The sequence below is a fragment of the Theropithecus gelada genome, chromosome 2, assembly GCF_003255815.1.
Source record: "Theropithecus gelada isolate Dixy chromosome 2, Tgel_1.0, whole genome shotgun sequence".
NCBI lineage: Eukaryota > Metazoa > Chordata > Mammalia > Primates > Cercopithecidae > Theropithecus > Theropithecus gelada.
The window spans coordinates 108173410-108192008 of NC_037669.1; positions in this window are offsets into that span (position 1 = coordinate 108173410).

The following is an 18599-nucleotide window of genomic DNA, read 5'->3' on the forward strand; positions in this document are numbered from 1 at the left end:
CTGGATCATTTGAAAGGAAAGATTGCCTTTTCCTGGTCAATCTAGCCTTACGGATATAGGACTATCACAGTATCTACAGTAGATGGCTACAGAAATTTGCAAATATAACAACTACACGTTTGCATCTAATTTTCCTTTTAGTATACACAGACAATATGTGTTCGTTTTCTTCCTAGACAAAATTTCTTTATTTTTGCTCTGGGGTGAAAAAAAATCCCTGAAAACCCCAAGTATTAAAAAGAAACACACACACAAGAAGCAATTTTGGAAAGATTAAAAGCAATTGTTCTGTTACCCCTGGCAACAGAATCTAGATGCAGCCAATCAGCAAAGTTGATATATTGTTTTGACACACGTGCACATATTTCTAACATAAATAGCAACAGAGACCTAATAACAGTAGGGTTTAAAGCTGGAAACTGATGTCATTTCAAATGTGTCAATCAAAGAGAACCTATGAAAGTGTTTTTTTCTATCAAGCTGACATTAAGTATATGCTGTAATGGCTTCCTAAGTGATGGTAGACTTCTGTCAGGCCATACAGGAGATGCTAAATCTATAATTACACTCTTGCTTCTTGGAATGTGTCCTTTAGCACATCTCAAAAAAAAAAAAAAAAAAACTTTAATAAGAAAATAAAATTAGTCCTGCAGTAAAATTCATCTGTTCACATTACAAAAAAAGTGTGCTTATAAGAATGAACAAAATTAGGCTAGAATTAGCTTGTTTATCCCTAAAATAGATGCATGTCTTTAGTTCCTATGTCTGTTGAATTTATGATCAACTTGTGCCAGTAAATTCTGCTATTTAAATGTTTTAAAGTCTCTTAGAAATTAGCATTTGGATAGAACAATAGGAGAGAACAATAGTATTAGGCTGTCCTGAAGAAAATAAGTGGGATGGTTAGGGGTCCAGTTCTGGCGACACTTACTGCTCAATATGAAAAGGGATGGCTAGGGGGTCAGAGTTCATCCTTCCCTAGGAACTAGGAGCAAAATTATCAAAAATTAAATTAAAAAATAAGAGACGCCATTTATTGAGTGCTTATATGGAGCGTGCACTATGCTAAGTGCTTTATAGCTGTTGTCTCATTTAAATCCTTACAACAATTAAATAGGTAGGAATTATCATCCCATCAAACAGATGAGGAAACCTGGGTTATTTAGCCTGGCTCCTGTCATATGGCAGATGAATAAGTGGCAGACCTGGGGTTTTAATCCAGGGCTGTTTTGCTCCAAAGCTTCTGCTTTCATCCACAGTTCATAGGGACTTTGGCTCCGCAGGTAAATCTGTACCTCCCTCCACGCCAGGAGCCTCAGGATGCTATTAGTTACACACTTGAGAACTGAAAGTGACCTCTGCTTTGTCCCTCAACAGATGGTGGGCCCCAGTAAAAGTATATATAACTTCTTTGACCTTCCTTTTCCTGGTCAGTAAAGAAAGCTACTTTACTGTTGTTTGTATACTTTATTAAATGTTAACTCAATGGTTCCCAAAGTAACTGTAACTGTTGGAGTAATTGAGATAATATTTAATAAAGTATATAAATAGTAGTAAGCAGTAGTTTTATTTAATAAAACTATTGTGCTTAATAAGAACTCTCAGTAAGAATTATCTTTCCCTTCGTCTTTCTTTCTTTATAAGTATCTGCCTAAAGTACCAGGTAGTATGATGCACATTGTAAATGCTCTGTTAATTTTTTCAATAAATGGCCCAAAAAAGTAACCTTCAAAATCTAAAGTATTAATACTTTGAATATCTAGCTAGTGTGTTCTCTCTCTCTCTCTCTCTCTTTTCCTTTCTTTTCTTTCTCTTTCTTTCTTTCTTTTGACAGAGTTTTGCTTTTGTTGCCCAGGCTGGAGTACAATGGTACAATCTCAGCTGACTGCAACCTCTGCCTCCCAGGTACAAGTGATTCTCCCACCTCAGCTTCCTGAGTAGCTGAGATTACAGGTGTGCACCACCACGCCCAGCTAATTTTGTATTTTTAGTAGAGATGGAGTTACACCATGTTGGTCAGGCTGGTCTCAAACTTGTGACCTGAGGTCATCCGCTCACCTCGGCCTCTCAAAGTGCTGGGACCACAGGCATAAGCCACCATGCCCGGCCCTAGTCATCTTCATAACGCTACAACTGAGGCCCACTTCAACTCTTGCTGCACAATAAAACCACCAAGAGAACTTTTAAAATTAGTGAATTTTAGGCTTTAAGAGATTTTTACTTATCTAATCCAGGGCAGCAACCAGGCACCCATATATGTTTTTTTAACTGCTCACTTTCCTTCCTTCCTTCCTTCCTTCCTTCCTTCCTTCCTTCCTTCCTTCCTTCCTTCCTTCCTTCCTTCCTTCCTTCCTTTCTCTTCTTTTTCTCTTTGCTTGTCATAATTTCTTAAAAGTGAAAAATCTGTACCCTTACTAAAAAATGTAACAAAAGAGTAAACCTTTTGGTTTCTCTGGGACAAGTATTCTATATGTCTTGTAAGACATTTTATCTCTTTCTCTTTCTTTCTCTTTCTTTTTTTCTTCTTTCTTTCTTAAATTAAGATGAGGGTCACATAATATAAAATTAACAATTTTAAAGTGAACAGTTCAGTAGCATCTAGTATAGCTACAATGTTGAAAAACCATCCCCTCTATTTAGTTTTGAAACATTTTCATCACCACAAAATAAAACCCTGTATGGGTTAAGCAGATGCTCCTCATTCCCATCCTCCCCCAACTCCAGGCAACCACCAGCATGTGCTCTGTCCCTATGGATTTACCTATTCTGGATGTTTTGTGTAAACGCAATCATATGATATGTGGTCTTTTGTGTCTGGCTTCCTTCACTTGGCATAATCTTTTTGAGGTTCATCATACTGTATCATATATCAGCACTTCATTCCTTTTCATGGCTGAATAATATTCTTTTCTATAGATACAGTATCATTTGCTTATCCATTTATTTGTTGATGAATATTTGGGCTATATCTACCTTTTGGCTATTGTAAATAGTGCTTCTGTGAACACATGTGTACACATATTTGTTTGAGTACCTGTTTTTAATTCTGTGGGTATACAGGAGTGAAATTGCTGGGTTGTATGGTAATTCTAAGTTTAACTTTTTGAAGAACTGTCAAACTGTTTCCATAGTGCAGAACCATTTTACATTCCCACCAGCAATGTACCAGGGTTCCAATTTTCTCACATCTTTGCAAACACTTATTTTCCTTTTTTTAAAAAATTACAACACCCTTGTAGGTGTAAGGTGGCAGTTCGTTGTGGTTTTGATTTGCTTTTCTGTAATTACTTTTTTTTGTTCAAGACAGTCTTGCTCTGTCACTCAGATTGGAGTGCAGTGGCGTGATCTCGGCTCACTGCAACCTCTGCCTCCCGTGTTCAAGAGATTCTCCTGCCTCAGCCTCCTGAGTAGCTGGGATTACAGATGCCCACCACCACACCTGGCTAATTTTTGTATTTTTATTAGAGACAGGGTTTCACCATGTTGGCCAGGCTGGTCTCAAATCCTGACCTCAGGTGATTTACCCGCCTCAGCCTCCCAAAGTGCTGGGATTACAGGCGTGAGCCACCGCACCCGGCTGCATTTCTGTATTTACTAAGTGTGTTGAATATCTTCTCATGTGGTTGGTGGCCATTTGTGTATCTTTTCTGAAGAAATATTTATTCAAGCCCTTTTCAGGCATCCATATTTTTTAAGATGCCTCCTATCCATTGAATGTGATTTTAGTGTGCAAAGTTTGAGAAGAATGATTGATGTAAGGGAACGTAAAGAGCAAATAAGAAAGAGGATGTCAGTGACTTACTGTCTTTGTCATTTGCATGTGGATAGGCAAGAACTGCAGGTAATGATATTAGCCAGTCCTTCACCAACTCTGCTCTACCTGAAGAATTCAAACAACAAGCACAAAGTTATATAAGTGTGACCAGTATATGTTCCATTACTTCAAGGTGGTATTAAAGGCAATTTTAAAAGGCCAAATTTCACGGTTTATAGTTAAATAAAATGTCTTACAAGACATACAGAATACTTGTCCCAGAGAAACCAAAGGTTTACTCTTTTGTTACATTTTATTGTAAGGGTACAGATTTTTCACTTTTAAGAAATTATGACAAGTAAAGGAAAATAATAGGCCTGAGTTCCTGTTAAATTCAGAAGAAAAATACAAGTTACTTGTGTCCCTGGTCACCAGTGTGCTGCCCCTCTCTTTCCTGGTCTCCTCCCAGATTTATTTGTCCTTCTTCTCCCCCTCTTTTCTCTTTCCTTTTCTTTCCTATGAATCATAGTATGTGAATAAATAGAGAGATTTATTTGATTCTTATACTTTATTGAGTTGCCCATGTGGTCATTGTTAGTTTAGTGTTACGTTTTTGGAATGCATGTCCTGAAATTTCTATGTCAGAGAAATGCAAAAGAAAACAGTCCATCTAGCAGATGCCTAGATATCTATTGTTCATTTCTAACATAGAAATGTAGTGCCTACAGAGTAGGGAATGAAATTTTCTTTAGTGAAAACAGTTTTATTAGAATTTAGATCCTAAATATCTGTTTTGACAATGAAACAAAAAATATTTGACAGCAAAACCTTTGTTGTCAGAAGTGCTGCAGGATGGGCTCTCCAGGCAGCCAACCCTGGGAAAGGAAAGGGAGAAGCAGGCGTGGGCAGAGGGAGACATCAGACTGTGCCGTGGGCCTGACAAAGGCTCTGCGAACCCAACAGGGAGCTCTGAAGCAAAGATTGCACATTAGAGGAGGCCCATTTGCAACTTGTCTTACTGGCTTCGTGTCACTGCCTTAGTCATTGGCCAGGGGACCCCGAAAAAAAGTGTGACTTCAGCTCCAACACTTGGGCCAGTCTTGAAGAAGTCTCCAGCCAGAAGATGTCAGCTCACCACACTGCCTGCAGCTGGCTACCAATCACTTTCTTGAAAGGGTTTCTGAGTGGTCCTTCTCTGTGTTAACCATAGAAAGTGATTTATTGTTCACTTGTCAGACTTAAATGGGCAGTTGCAGGTAAGAGGCAAGAAAACGCATGTTAGCTATTTCCTTACCTCTAACCTAATGGTTTCTTTATCGAAGTGATAGATTCTTACAAAATCTGTCAAAGGTTTCTCAAAATATGCCAAAGCTCTCTCAAAACAACACAACCCCTATCCCTCTGGAGCTTAGTCCAGGATTTAATGCACATCTTTTAGACTCATCCTTTTGAGAGCTAATTCCAATATCAAAATACTGTTAGGATGCAATGTCGCCTCATAGACCAGGATAGAAAAAGCTTAGGACAGTGCCTGAGCCATAGTAAGTGACTGGGAAAGATTTGTTAAATTAATACAGGAATAATTGAATTACATAATGAATTACAACAAGAGTCTTTTGAATGTTGCTTCAGTTTTATGGTCTAAAGAGTAGTAGCACAATTATTAATACCAGGATGACAGAATAAAGTCCTATTTTGAGTTTCTTGAAAGTTTTAAACTATGTTTTGAGATGTTTTTCTGTTTCAAATATTTATACCATGGCAAGAAACCAAATTCTAAATGCATTTTGCAGGAGAATTTTCCACTTAATTGTAAAACCCTTGTGCATTTTAAGGAAAATTCAACCCACGTGTTTCATTATTTAATTTACACTTAACCATAAAATGGTTGTTTTTTAAGAGTCTAAAGTGTCCAAAAAGTCTTTGGTAGTTTTCTCCCATCTTTTCTTAGAAGTAGAAAGTCTCGGTTAAGGCAAAACTGAAGAAACTCACCAGCCTGAATATCTGGGCATCCTAGCTGGAGTTCTAGAGGGGATAAGATTATGTATCCTTACTTCCACCATCACTCCCTGCCCCCACGGGCTGTGGGTCTCTAGTAGACCGAATAGAAATTCTGTGTGAAGCTGTGGCTGCCAACTCTTTCCTCAGTCTGTTTGGTGGCATCAACTCTGTGGCAGTCACAACAGGCTGGCCTGATGTTTGGTTGCGGGAAGAGGGGTCCTTCTCCAGACTGCACCATTGTGCAATGATGTTTTGCCCACCGTGGCCTGAGCTTTGCTGCAGGAGGAGGGCTCTTTCTCCAGCTTGCAGACCCAGGCTCAGGTCTCTCAGCAGTCAGCAGTGGGTGAAAACTCTAGGGCACCAAGGAACAGCTCAATTCCTAAGGAACTTAAAAAGAAAGAAAGTGAAATGCCAGTCCCTGGGTTAATGCTTTGCCAAGGAGCCTTCTCTGAGATGTAGCTACTTCTTTCAAGGATGTCCTGGGGCAGAAAGAAAAAGTCAGGGAGGTGCCTTACTAAAAATTAAGACTTAATTAAACAGGTGGAGAGGAAAGGGAGAGGAATTAAGTGCAATTTCTAGATCTTTCTATAAAGATATCTGAACGGCATTACGGGTGCTTACCTAGTCACAGTGAGTTTTCTTCACCAACATAAAACGGATTGGGGCAAATAATATCACTAACATAGAAGGGATTGGGCCAAACGGTATGATTAAAACATATGCATGGTTGAACTTAACATAAGCTAGACATTGTCTTAAACTCACAGCTTTCCCTTAAGTAAAGTGGCTTCCAAACACTCAGCTAAACCTAATCTGTGACACAGGACTGTGGCTCCCTTCTTGAAGAGATCGTACTCTATTATTCTCCTTCACTTAGAGTATTGATTACTTGAATAACTGATTGATTAATTGAGACAGGGTCTCACTCTGTCACCCAGGCTGGAGTGCAATGGCACAATCATGGCTCACTGCAGCCTCAATCTCTGCGGCCCAAGCAATCCTCCTGCAGCAGCCTCCCAAGTTGGCACCACAGGTGTGCGACACCATGTCTAAATAATTTTTTTTAATATTATTTTTTGTAGAGATGGGGTGTTTCTGTGTTGCCTAGGCTGGTCTCTAACTCAGGCTCAAGCAATCCTCCTGCCTCAGACTCCCAACATATTGGGATTGCAGACTGATGTGAGCCACCATGTCTGGCTCATTTGATTTTAAAGAAGTTTTGAACAATCCCTTTACGTGGCTTGGAGTACTGTTTGATGGTCCTTCTTTCTTCAGTGAGTTGACACAATTTTGTCATGATCAGGAATGCCAAGGTCACAGAAGCATAATAATGAGAAGACAACAAAGGTTACTCAACAGAAATGGCCCAACTGGCTTGTTATGTGCCCTCTTGCAACCGCGTGATCCCGAAAGCTGAAGCTGGGGGGTGCTTAATAATGTGAACAGAGTTGCTTATCCGCAACAATTGTGAAGTGTAAAATCATAATAATCATTAGAGGATTCAATGCAATGTGGATTACTTTGCACTGAGAGTTAAGCTTTGATGAGTCATCACTTGTATTGTTGTTTATTTCTTCTAATTTTTCCTACTAGGCTTACCATTTTTAAATTAGTGAGGGAGGTGTTGGAGAGTGGGGTTTTGGCAGGTAAATATCTGTCCTCACCTTGATGGCACAGAGCCAGGGGTGGTATGGTAGGAGGAGGAAATCCTCAGTCTCCATTCCACCACCCATGTGGAGATGTACATTGAGGCTATTAGCAACAGGGATGGAAAGAGCTCCAGATTTGATTCACTGTGATTCCATTGAAGAAGTTCATGACAGAGAGATTGTGAGAAAGGGAGAGAGTTGACATTACATACGTAAATAGTGAATAGTAGAGTGAGCCCTGAGAGCCAGACCGTAGTCTTTGCCTTCCCCTCTGCTTTGGGCTGCAATGAAGTGAATTGGCAGACTGGAAAACGTGAGAGAGTGAGGCAGAGCTAGAGTTCAATACATAGCTTTAAAAAAAAATTATTAATAGACATTCCATAGGTTGCTTGGCCTTTCTAGGAAATAACTTGAAATACCATTTGATAGTCTGGTCACATGACATTGAAACCTTTCTGAAGATTTTGTAAAGATTTGAATCTTTCTACAACCTAGATAACCTTGTAAAATCTATTGGAAATACAAATGCCCAGAAGACACAATGCCTTTCCTTCACATGTATTTTTAGAGTGAATGAACCCTCAATCTGGGCTTCTATTTAACATCATTTTAAAGCCAAAACCTGGGTCAGGAAAAAGTATTTTATATTTTATTCAATGTATGTTTATATAATTGGGGATAAGAAAATCGAGTTCTACATACCAATGAGCCTTTACTTTGAGTACCCCAAGCATCACTAGTTAGCAGATAAAAGCAGAACGGTTTATGCTGGATATATAGTTGTGCTAATGTTGTGATAACCAGAAAGGTGGGCGTGGGTGAAAGGCCACAATCAGCTAACTGGGCTTCCACATCTCTACCTCAGAAGTGTGGGCTTCTGAAAGAGGTACAAGCGCCACATACTGTCTGCATAGTAATGATAAAACAATGACTGCAGTGAGCCAAGATCGTGCTACTGCACTGCAGCCTGGGCGACAGAGCGAGACTCCATCTCCAAAAAAAAAATAATAATAATAATGACTACCTGGGGGTTGGGAGGTGCTTTCTTTAGTATTAAAAAGGATTGGCCTATTGGAAACATTGAAAATCACTGGTAATCTCTCAAGCACCTGCTTACTTGATCATAATCGATAGGGCCAGTGGACTCTAGAGATACCTTTTACAGATTGTCATTTATTAAGCATCTCCCTGGTGAGCAGGGTGGTGACATTATGCCAAATATGTTTTATGAAAACATCTCTTGTATTGACCTTACAACAAATTTATTATGTACCTTAAACATTTGCACTGCACATTAAATCTTTTCAACTTAATAAATGACTGAGGTAAATCATCAAAATATAAGTTCTAATTGCCTGAGAAGACACTGAAAATTTGTTAACTCTTCCAAAAGACTCTTTAATCTCACAAAAGCCTGTTGACTTGTGGAGACTGACCTTAACCTATGGTTTTGTCCATGGCTGGTGTTTGGAAAACACACTTCTTTCTTGAAAAGCCATCCTATAATATGTCGATATATTAACATATTATATTTAATGCTTCTGTTAATTATTCTGTGAAGAAAATGGGCAAGGTAAAATTCCACAACAAGTTTTTTTGAACTCTGGCCTTATCTGTAATGGTTCCCTTTGTTTCTTGGACTCGTGTTCTCTTTCCAGTCTGTGCGCGCTTCCTCTTGTATTCCCCACCTGGGACTTTTTTCTCTTTCCTGCCTGTTTTAATAGCTATTGCTTTCTAAAACAAACAAAAACAAAAACAAAACAGAGGAGCAAGGCTTGTTAAACCCAGTGGCTTTTCCTGATTAATTTTAAGAGGCCTTCATCACTCCAGTTTTACTTCAATTCTTATAAACATGCTCATGTGTACTTAGTGCATTGTGTGTATGTGTGTGTGTGTTGGCTCCATCTTCCAGAACTGCAGGACAAAAACATGTAGTGAAACAATTAACAGGGACATAGTTCCCCAAAAATATATGGACGTTATTCTTGAAAACCACAAGAATGTAGGCTCTATAAAGGCAGGAATCTTTGTTTTGTTCACAGATGATCCAGAGTTCCTGGAATATAGTAGATGCTCAATAAATAAGTTAATATCAAGAGTCCAACCATGTTCTCAATTGTAATTGTTCTCAAGGCTAATCTGCCATCAGAATTTTCTGGGGACTATAAAAATCATGCACAGCTTTTTGAGAATTTACTTCCCTACTTGTGAAATAGTGATTATGATTGAGTAGGCAGGTACTTGAGACATTATTTGCTCTTTCTCCAAAACTTTGATGACAAAATACTTCAAGCTAATATTTTATGCACAGAATTCTCCATTCTAAAATCAAAATGGTCTGGGACAGAGAGTAACTACTTTTGTTTCTCACCAGCATTAAGATGGTCAACAGCTGCTAGCACTATTATACATTTTAAGTCACAGTTTGGAAATGAAATCAGTGACTGGCATCACCAACCCTTATTATCCAATAAACTATTGAATGAAACTGGGTTTTTATTCCATAGTAGTGCTTTGGAAAGGAGGACTGGCAAAGATTCATCCTTATGGTTAAACAAAATTGCAAAATTGTTGCCTGTAAAAGACATCTTTTTCTGTTCAGAGATGCAAGGGCCTGGAAAGTGGGGAGATGGTATTTGCCTAGCATATGATTCCTCTGGAAATATTTGGATCAGACATGGCTAAGAATTCACACCTGTAAAATTCTTCCTTCCTTCAATCCCCATAACTAATTTATCAACTTATTGCTGAGTTTGAATTAACGGAAATAAACCACAAGGCAACTGCTTGTCAAGAGTGCTATATCCATCTGAGGAGGAAAGTATTAAATTAGTACGATGACAGGAAAGAATGGGAGCTTCCCATGCAGACCTGGTTGCCTGAGATCTGTAAAACGTGTCAGTTATTTAGAGGATTCTCAGCAATGACAGGAGAGGGGCAAAGGGGGAAGTATTCAGGTTGCATTTCTGGGTGGAGCTCCTTCTACTCTAAACCTAACACTGTGAGAGCTGAAACTTGGCCCCTTTGTGAGATTAGGCCTCCCAAATTAGCTGTCTTTGGTGACAGCAAAAATACCTGCCTGTCCCCTTCAGCAAGACTCTCCACCTGAAGGAGAAACCAGAAGCATGGCCCAAGCCCAGAACAGGTGTTTAACGGGGAAGCTGAAAGGTAGCAGGCTTCCGCATGCAGAACTTTGAGGCCATTGCTGTGGGGATTTGGCTGCATGATAAGCTTTTATTACAGTTAAACAAAATTAAAGGCAGAGTCTATAATACTGGCACAGAAGCTAAAAGGGGCACATTTGCTGGCTCACTTGGGAATCCTAAGTTTTGTTACATTTTTAGAAAGTGGGCATCTTTAATTGCCATCAAAACCTGTGGTGAGACATAATGTTTCTTTCAGTTTGTCATGATGTTTCCAAATGTATTGCTGTTATTCTTTTTTTAAAAAGTCTACTTTAGTATAAATGCTATTAGTTGTTCTAGATAATATGTGACATATTGGAGGCAACCTCACATTTATGGACTTATTTTATTCACAAAGTACCTATATGAGGTCAGTAGGCTGAGGAGCATTATGATTGTCTATTTTATAGACAAGGAAGTTAAGGTGATATGGAGAAATTATTTTGTGTCTCTTTTTCTGAAGGTTTTATTCTGAGAAAACAAGTAGCATCCCACTGGAAAAGTACAGATTTTGTCACAAAGACAAATTATAAAAATCACAGGAAAGAAGCTGTAATTTTTTTGCCACTTCGATTTAAAGTAGATACCCACAGCATTCATTCTCATTTCCCTCATTGTTTTCCTTTACACTCACGGTATAATCTAAACATACATATTTATTTGCATGCTGCTCATTCCCTGGCCCCCCTCCCCTTCAGAGTGTCAGCACCATCAGGGCAGGCACAGTGTGGCTTTGCTGCTGGTCCGGTACCCAGTAACCCTGCTTGGCACCTAATAGGTGCTTGAAAACGTCTCTTCAAAGAACAAATGCTTAAAGAGTAAACCTAACAATATATTTATATTTGAAAGTATCAAAAAGTCAGAATATGGAGAAGTTTGGGATGAATTAGTCCAGACGGAAAAGAAATAAAACCTCTCCATTTGCTTGAGACAATTGTATAAGCAATTATTATCGTTCGTATCTCTTTTTTTTTTCTTGTTTGACGTTGCCACTATACGTAAAGCAAGGACTAGGAGCAGGAGGTATGCAGGCAGTGGTGGCAGTTCTTAAGGAGTTATAAGCAGGAAGATAAGAGCTGTCTTGTGAGGAGTTATTATGTGGGGCCTTAGCCTCAGGGGCTTTGAATGTCCTAAAAAGTCCCAAAGTTGTGTACAGACTTGGGTTAAGAGATTCAAGGTGAATTTAAGGAAATATCCTATCTTAACTTGAGTGTGAAAAGAAGCCTTGGTGGGTTGTAAAGAGTCATTAACACAAGTTATGTGAGGAACGTGTTCAGTAGAAGAGTAATAGGAAGCTTGTAGATTAGGATTCTGCTCTCAATTCTTCCCTGGATTGGCAGTGTAGCCTTAGTAAAGTCACTGAGCTACTCTGGGCCATCATTTCAGAGTTTGAATTAGAAAGAAGAGATTTTCCAGTTCTAAAAATCTATGCTGTTTTTACTCCTCCAAGTCTTGCTCTGTGTTCTGTATTCTTTCTAGAAAAAGAGTCCTTATATTTTTAATATTTGCACTTAACTGTTTTAATAAAAGTTCTGTTTTCATGGGGGAAGAAAAGCTGTATTTCTTTGTGAATTATACCTGCAGGGAGCCTAGCTGTTTGAACCGTGAGGCTATAAAAAAGGCTCATGAGTCCACCTGGTGGTTTCTTACCCTAAATGCAAAATAAATGCATAGAAAGAAATAGCCTTGCAAACCCAGTTAAGTACAGAAGTGATATAAATCTTGGGCAGATTTTCAGAAAATGTCTTGCCTACAGACTCACAATGAATTAGTTTCCCTATCCAAGTCCAGGACTCTTCTAATTGTCTAATAAGATTGCTCTATTTCCCAACATATGGAAAAGAGTTATTGTGCTTTCTGAAACATTTAATTGCTATTAGGGAAGCTTTGGTTTGCCTCTTCTCGGGAGAAATAATTCCGGTACTGTACTTTTCCCCACCCAATACTGTATTTTGATGCAACAGGATATTAATGACTGGAATGAATTAGGTCTATGAAATTGGCCAAAGGTCTGGCCAGGGACATAGGTCAAATAGGCTATAAGTGGAGTCCAACCAAGAGAAGGGGAGAATGACAGAATAATGTACATGTAGGTTGATCAGGCAGATGGCTACTCTCTTCATTCAAAAAGCACTTAATAGCAATTCCTGCATGTACGGAATTCCAGGTCATCATGGTCTTTACAGATAACTGTGATTACTTATCTGATTGTATTATAATCATTTAGGTCCATGTTTATCTCCCTTATTAGTCTGGAATCTATAAGGGCAGGGACTGATTTATCTCTGTACCCCCCCTTGGCTTGAGCAAGTGCTTGGCACATCAACAGTGACTCTACATTATTAGACAAACACTCAGGATTAGTATTGTAACTATTGCTGTTTTTGTATTTACTATTATTACTTGAATGAAAAAAAAAAAACCTCATCCAAATTACTGGTAAATAGTGAATTTTAAATTTCCCCCAAACAATCATTTTAGAAAAAATACCCAGGGAAAAGGGATTTAGTTAGTTGATGAAATATTGTTTGATCTTAGTCAAAATACACTTACCTTTATTAAATAACACAACTTGGATTCTGTCTTCTATAAAAATACTTATAGAATATTCTCCTTTTCAATTGTGTCAGTGGGGTGATTGACAGATATGTGCTGAGACTGACTTGTGTGTTCAGAAACTAGTGCTCTACAATGTAGTTTCCTGAAATCCAAGATTCAGGAATATTCTGTTATTCTCCCTAGTGGGTAATGCCAGGAACCTGCTATGTGATCTTACAAGCCTACCAGCTATTTTGAAACCTCACAAATTTATCTGTCTCTTCCTGTTGTTCTTTTTTATAGCTTTGTTATATGCATCAAAATTATTTCCAGCACAATGCTAACCTTCTCAGGGATACATATGTTTAAAATAAAAGGGATTGGGAACAAGCTTAACATCCTTCTCTTAAAAGTAGCATACATTCTTAACATTAAAAGAAGCTGTCTATGACCCTTAAGAATATGTAAGAATAGTCCTATAAGAGCTTGTTCTTCCCTCATTTGTAAAATAATTTATACACATACACTCCTAATAAACATTTTATGTATGCCTTCAGTTTTTTCCTCCCAAGCACTTGTGTTTATAAGGACACTGCTGTTGAGAGTAAATAATGATACAATTTTGGCCTTTATGATTCCAAACACCAGTAATGTCCTTTCCAGGGCCTTTTCACGATTTGTCTAATCCTCTATCGCCCTTACCATCTTAGGCTAGTTGCTGTTCGTGTCCACAAGAGATGAGCAGCAATACCATTATAGGATTCCCTAACAAAAGACTTCCACGATCATTTTCTAGCATCTTGGAGATTGACAAGGTCCCCTCCTGTTTCCCAAGCCCATTTCCCCCCTTATTCCTGGTGATTTCTTTTCTTATACACCAGAAAGAAAGCACCTCGCTGAGTGGTGACCTCTCTCGCTACATGGATACCTGCTAGAAACAACAAACCTCACGTGTTAAAACTGCCCCTTGATGTGTTGGGATTGGTGTGATGGCTCCTGTTTGATATACTGGGCTGCTTGGAGCTGCCTTTAAAAAAATCAATCCATATTAAAAATAAAAGTTCCTTTTGAAAATTACTCTTCTTATTTCTTTGGGGGGGGTTGCGCCACAAACCAGCTAAAAGTGCTGAAAAGTGTCACATAATGAAACCACCAGGACTCTAACAAGCCAGAGGAGGAGAAAATGTCTTGAGTAATTACAATACTTTTTGCTTTTCAATCATGTTTCAGTTTATCAGTAATGTCTAGTTTGTTTTCTTGTTGAGAAGACTGCAAACTTTAAAAATATTTATAAGATGTCAATTTTAATCTTTTGTCCAGTTTATTTCAAATTGGCAAGTGTATATACACACACACACACACATACACACATATATATTTGTTTTAGAAAAGTATGGGAAATAATTGCCTATGAACTTATATCACAGGGCATAACTTTTTATTAAAAGTTATTAACAATCTCCCTGAAACTTTATCCTCTTTTTACTAGTAATTTTTGCTAGTAGATTTTTGTTTCATTATGTGTGTAAGTCAATAATGTATGCCAAAGTAAATCATTTGAGAAAAAGAATAAACAATTTTAAAATACAGAATAGCCTTTAGAAAAACAAAATAATTAGAAAGTTTTTGGTAAATAATCTTTTCAATTGGAGAGACTCCCTGGTTACATGTGTTTCTTAAAAACATATGTTATCATGTGTATATGGGTGCAAGCATATTTATATGCAGATTCTAAATATACATACCTGCACTTTCTTCATTTTTAAAAAAGTATATTTTTATAACATTCTTCACGTGACTAGGTTCAAACATAAACATGCCAGGTGTGGTAGCTTATACCTCATTGATGAGGTGGTTTAGGCAAACAGCCAAATGAGAAAGGGTAACTAATGGTGAGCAGCTGTGATGGTTTAAAGGTTCTGCTAAAGGATCTAACCTGAGCAAGGTTGTTGCAATGTTTTAACCACAGAAAAGAGTTTGGTCGGTTTTTCTTTCACAACCCAGTTAATATACGGGAACATGAACGCCACTCCTCCTGTAGACTCAAAGGATTAAGACAAATTTAGGGTAGGATTTGAAAAGTGTAGAGAAGCATATGTTCAGCCTTTACTTGAATAAAGGAATGTTCCTATCAGCCTAAGGAATTAAGTTTTGAAAAAGAAGAGCTTCATAATTGCACAGAGATTGGTCAACTGTTTCTCAGATTTACGACTGGATTGAGGCGGCAATCAAGTCTCAACTCCTCCAACTGGCTGAAGGCCTCCCTTAAGCCAAACTGTCTGTACTGACTCACCTTGAGTTCCTCCAGTTCCCTGCTGTGATCTGATTCAGTTCAGCACGATGCCTTTTTCCTGAAATCGTGTTCAGTCTATATCCTTTGCCATGTGAATACGCTTGTAAAATGTCTTTCCTGTTTTCAAACATTATGGCCTCTGCCATGAGACCTTCTTAGGCATGGTAATGTGCAAAGTGCATGGGCTCACCAAGTTGGGCAGATTTGGGTTTGAATGCTGGCTCATCTACTTACTTGGTACATGACACTGAGGCTGTTTTATTCCTCTGAACTTGTCTCTCCTTCTGTAAACCAAGATGATAACAATAGCTCCTGTTTTTAATTGAGTCCTACTATAATAATGCTAGCTATCATTCATAAGTTTATGTGACAATTAATCAAATCCTCACAGCAATCAAGGGTATTTTTTTAATGACCATTTTATAGACGAAAAAACTGAGACATTAAGAAAACTGCCTTAAGTCATAGAGCTAAGATTTAAACCCAAAGTGGTTTTGTTTGTTTTAACAATTTCACAGCCAAATTTTTCTTCTCTGTGTCATTCCTCCAACTTGACTTACCTTACAGAGCTTTAGTGAAGATTATAAAGGAGATATGTAAATTATTTAAAACATAATAGGCATTTAATAAAGTTTTTATTATTCATTTATTTTAACCCACCTATCTTTTAACATTCGTTTGTCTATAATATATATTTTGGTATTAGCTTTAGTCTTTTAAATTTTTTTTGGTAATTTTGTGGGCATATCTTACATTTCTGTATGGCTGATTTTACTCCTATACAAGGTAGGAGATGACTTGCGAGGTGTGATTTAGGGGAGATGCTTTTCAAAATTTCAATGCTCTTTCTTAAGGAGTTGTGCAATGTCTTTTATTCTGTGATTAACGTGGGGACTAAAAATGCAAAGTCTCCCATCTTGGAACTAAGTGTATTCATTCAAATTAATCGCTGTTGAGTATCCAATAGGCATTGGAAATGGTTTTAGACAATAGGTATATGAGATAAATAAAATGGAATCTCCTTTCAGTCTGACAATTCCAATTCAATGTGAGGACAGGGACTACTTGCCTAGAGCTGCTGTCTGATGTAGTAGCCGTTAACCACATGTGGCTATTGGTTACAGCTAGTCTATATTAAAAGGTACTGTAAGTATAAGATACACACCAGATTCCAAAGACAATATAAAACATGTAAAATATCTCATTAATAATTTTTTATAATGATTACATATGGAAATGAGAATATTTTGCTTATATTGGAATAAATAAAATATATATTTAAAATAAATTTCATCTGTTTCTTTTAATGTGGCAACTAGAAATTTGACATTCCACATATGGCTTATATTGTGGCTCACATTATATTTCTGTGAGACAGTGTTGGTCTAGAGTAATTGGGGCGGGTGGAAGATGAGTTAGAAATTACCATTTCTATGTATTTCATTTTATAAAAATCAAATTATGCTGTTATTTGTATAAAAATCAAATTATGCTCTTAATAACTGTTTGTAACTATGTTTTTCCCCCTCAATAATATATGTGGATGTCATCCCATGGCTGGATGGTGGTTCATTATATGGATGGATCATAATTTATTCAGCCTGAGCCTGTGAAAAGTTGTGGATTTGAATACATGAGAAGAATTAGAACTAGAATCATGGGGTGAAATATAGGATGTCACAATTAGAGGGTATGTAGACGTTTCTGAGGCCAAATGCCTCATTTGAGAGATGAGAAAACTGAGGGCCAGAAATGATGACTAGTGTTTCTTCTGGCTTTTTTTTTTTTTAAAGCTAACGTTTGAGCATTATTCTATACTGTGCTCTGTGCTAAGCATTATCTCAATAATCTTCATGGCAACCTATGAAGTTGGCACTACTGTTATTTCTACTTAACAGGTGAGGAAACAGAGACTTAGAAGAGGTCACCTAGCTAATAAAGTGACAGAGCTGAGACTTGACCAAATCTACTTGATTTCAGCCAGAATTGTTACCATTTCATCAAAAGCCACCAAATCTTTAGATTTAACAAATTATTTTTTAATGGAAAAAAACCCACAGCTTAGCCACATTTTTTTTTTGCAATAACACAACAATTACTGCAACAGTGTCACCACTATCTCTTATAGCCATCATTTCATAAAGGTAAGAGCATTTGAAAATAAATATATTAGTTTCACTTTTTAAAAAAACAATGTCACTTTATTGCCCATATTTTTCAAATTTTACCATGGAGTGGTGAAAACAGGGTCACAGATAGGCATTGGGCTGGAACTGGTGTTAGGGAACTGTGCAGGATGCTATAGGAGAAACTCAGTGCATGTAAAGCCAGCTGCTGAACTATGAGCAGGCTCAGAAGACTCCAGATTGCTGGAATCCTCTTCAAGTTCTTGCGACACTGCAATAAAGCGTCAGCCCTTGCCATAGTTATCCTGCATTGGGTAATATCCTTCATTGTACGGGTACTTTACTGTATCAGATCTGTGTACTTGGATTATTTATCATTCAACCCTGGAGATAGTCATTTTTTTTTTTCCATCTTAGTTGCTCTACAGGATGTAAAGCATTGAGTTTGTTCTGATCTCCTCTTCACATAGACTCCTTGGCCTTCAAGAAGCTGGCTCCATTGCACTGCCTTTGTATTTTGGAGCAGGCTGATGAGACAGACATGCTGCTTTGGCTGTCACTGTGTCAACTCTGTTCTTACATATGGTTGGCATCTTCTTGCTCTGCTCTCCTTTGCCAGCCAAATAATTCTAAGTACCCACTGCAAATACAATGCCTCTATGATGCTTCACCAATTTGGAGGTTTTCTAGAGACTGTAGGATTAAATTGGCATGATACAGACTTTGTTATTCTTTTTCTAACACATGTACCATATTAGCATGTTGGCCATATTAAATGATTATTAAGTGGTAAGTGTCTTTGAAGAGTTTTTTAGTTTCTCTGGGAAAAAAATAAGCTACAAATTTTATTATCAATAAGCTTAGTGTTGCTGTCATTTTTGTGCTGACTTTGTTTAGATAAGACTAAGACTTAATGACTTTGAACTAAGTAAAACAGCAAAAACAATTCAGATTAAATATTGGAGTCTCCACAGAATTTGAATAAAATGCAAGTAAAAAATTAAGAATAGGAGAGAAAAGGAGGAACAGCATTAGAATGTGGTGCTGTGTGAG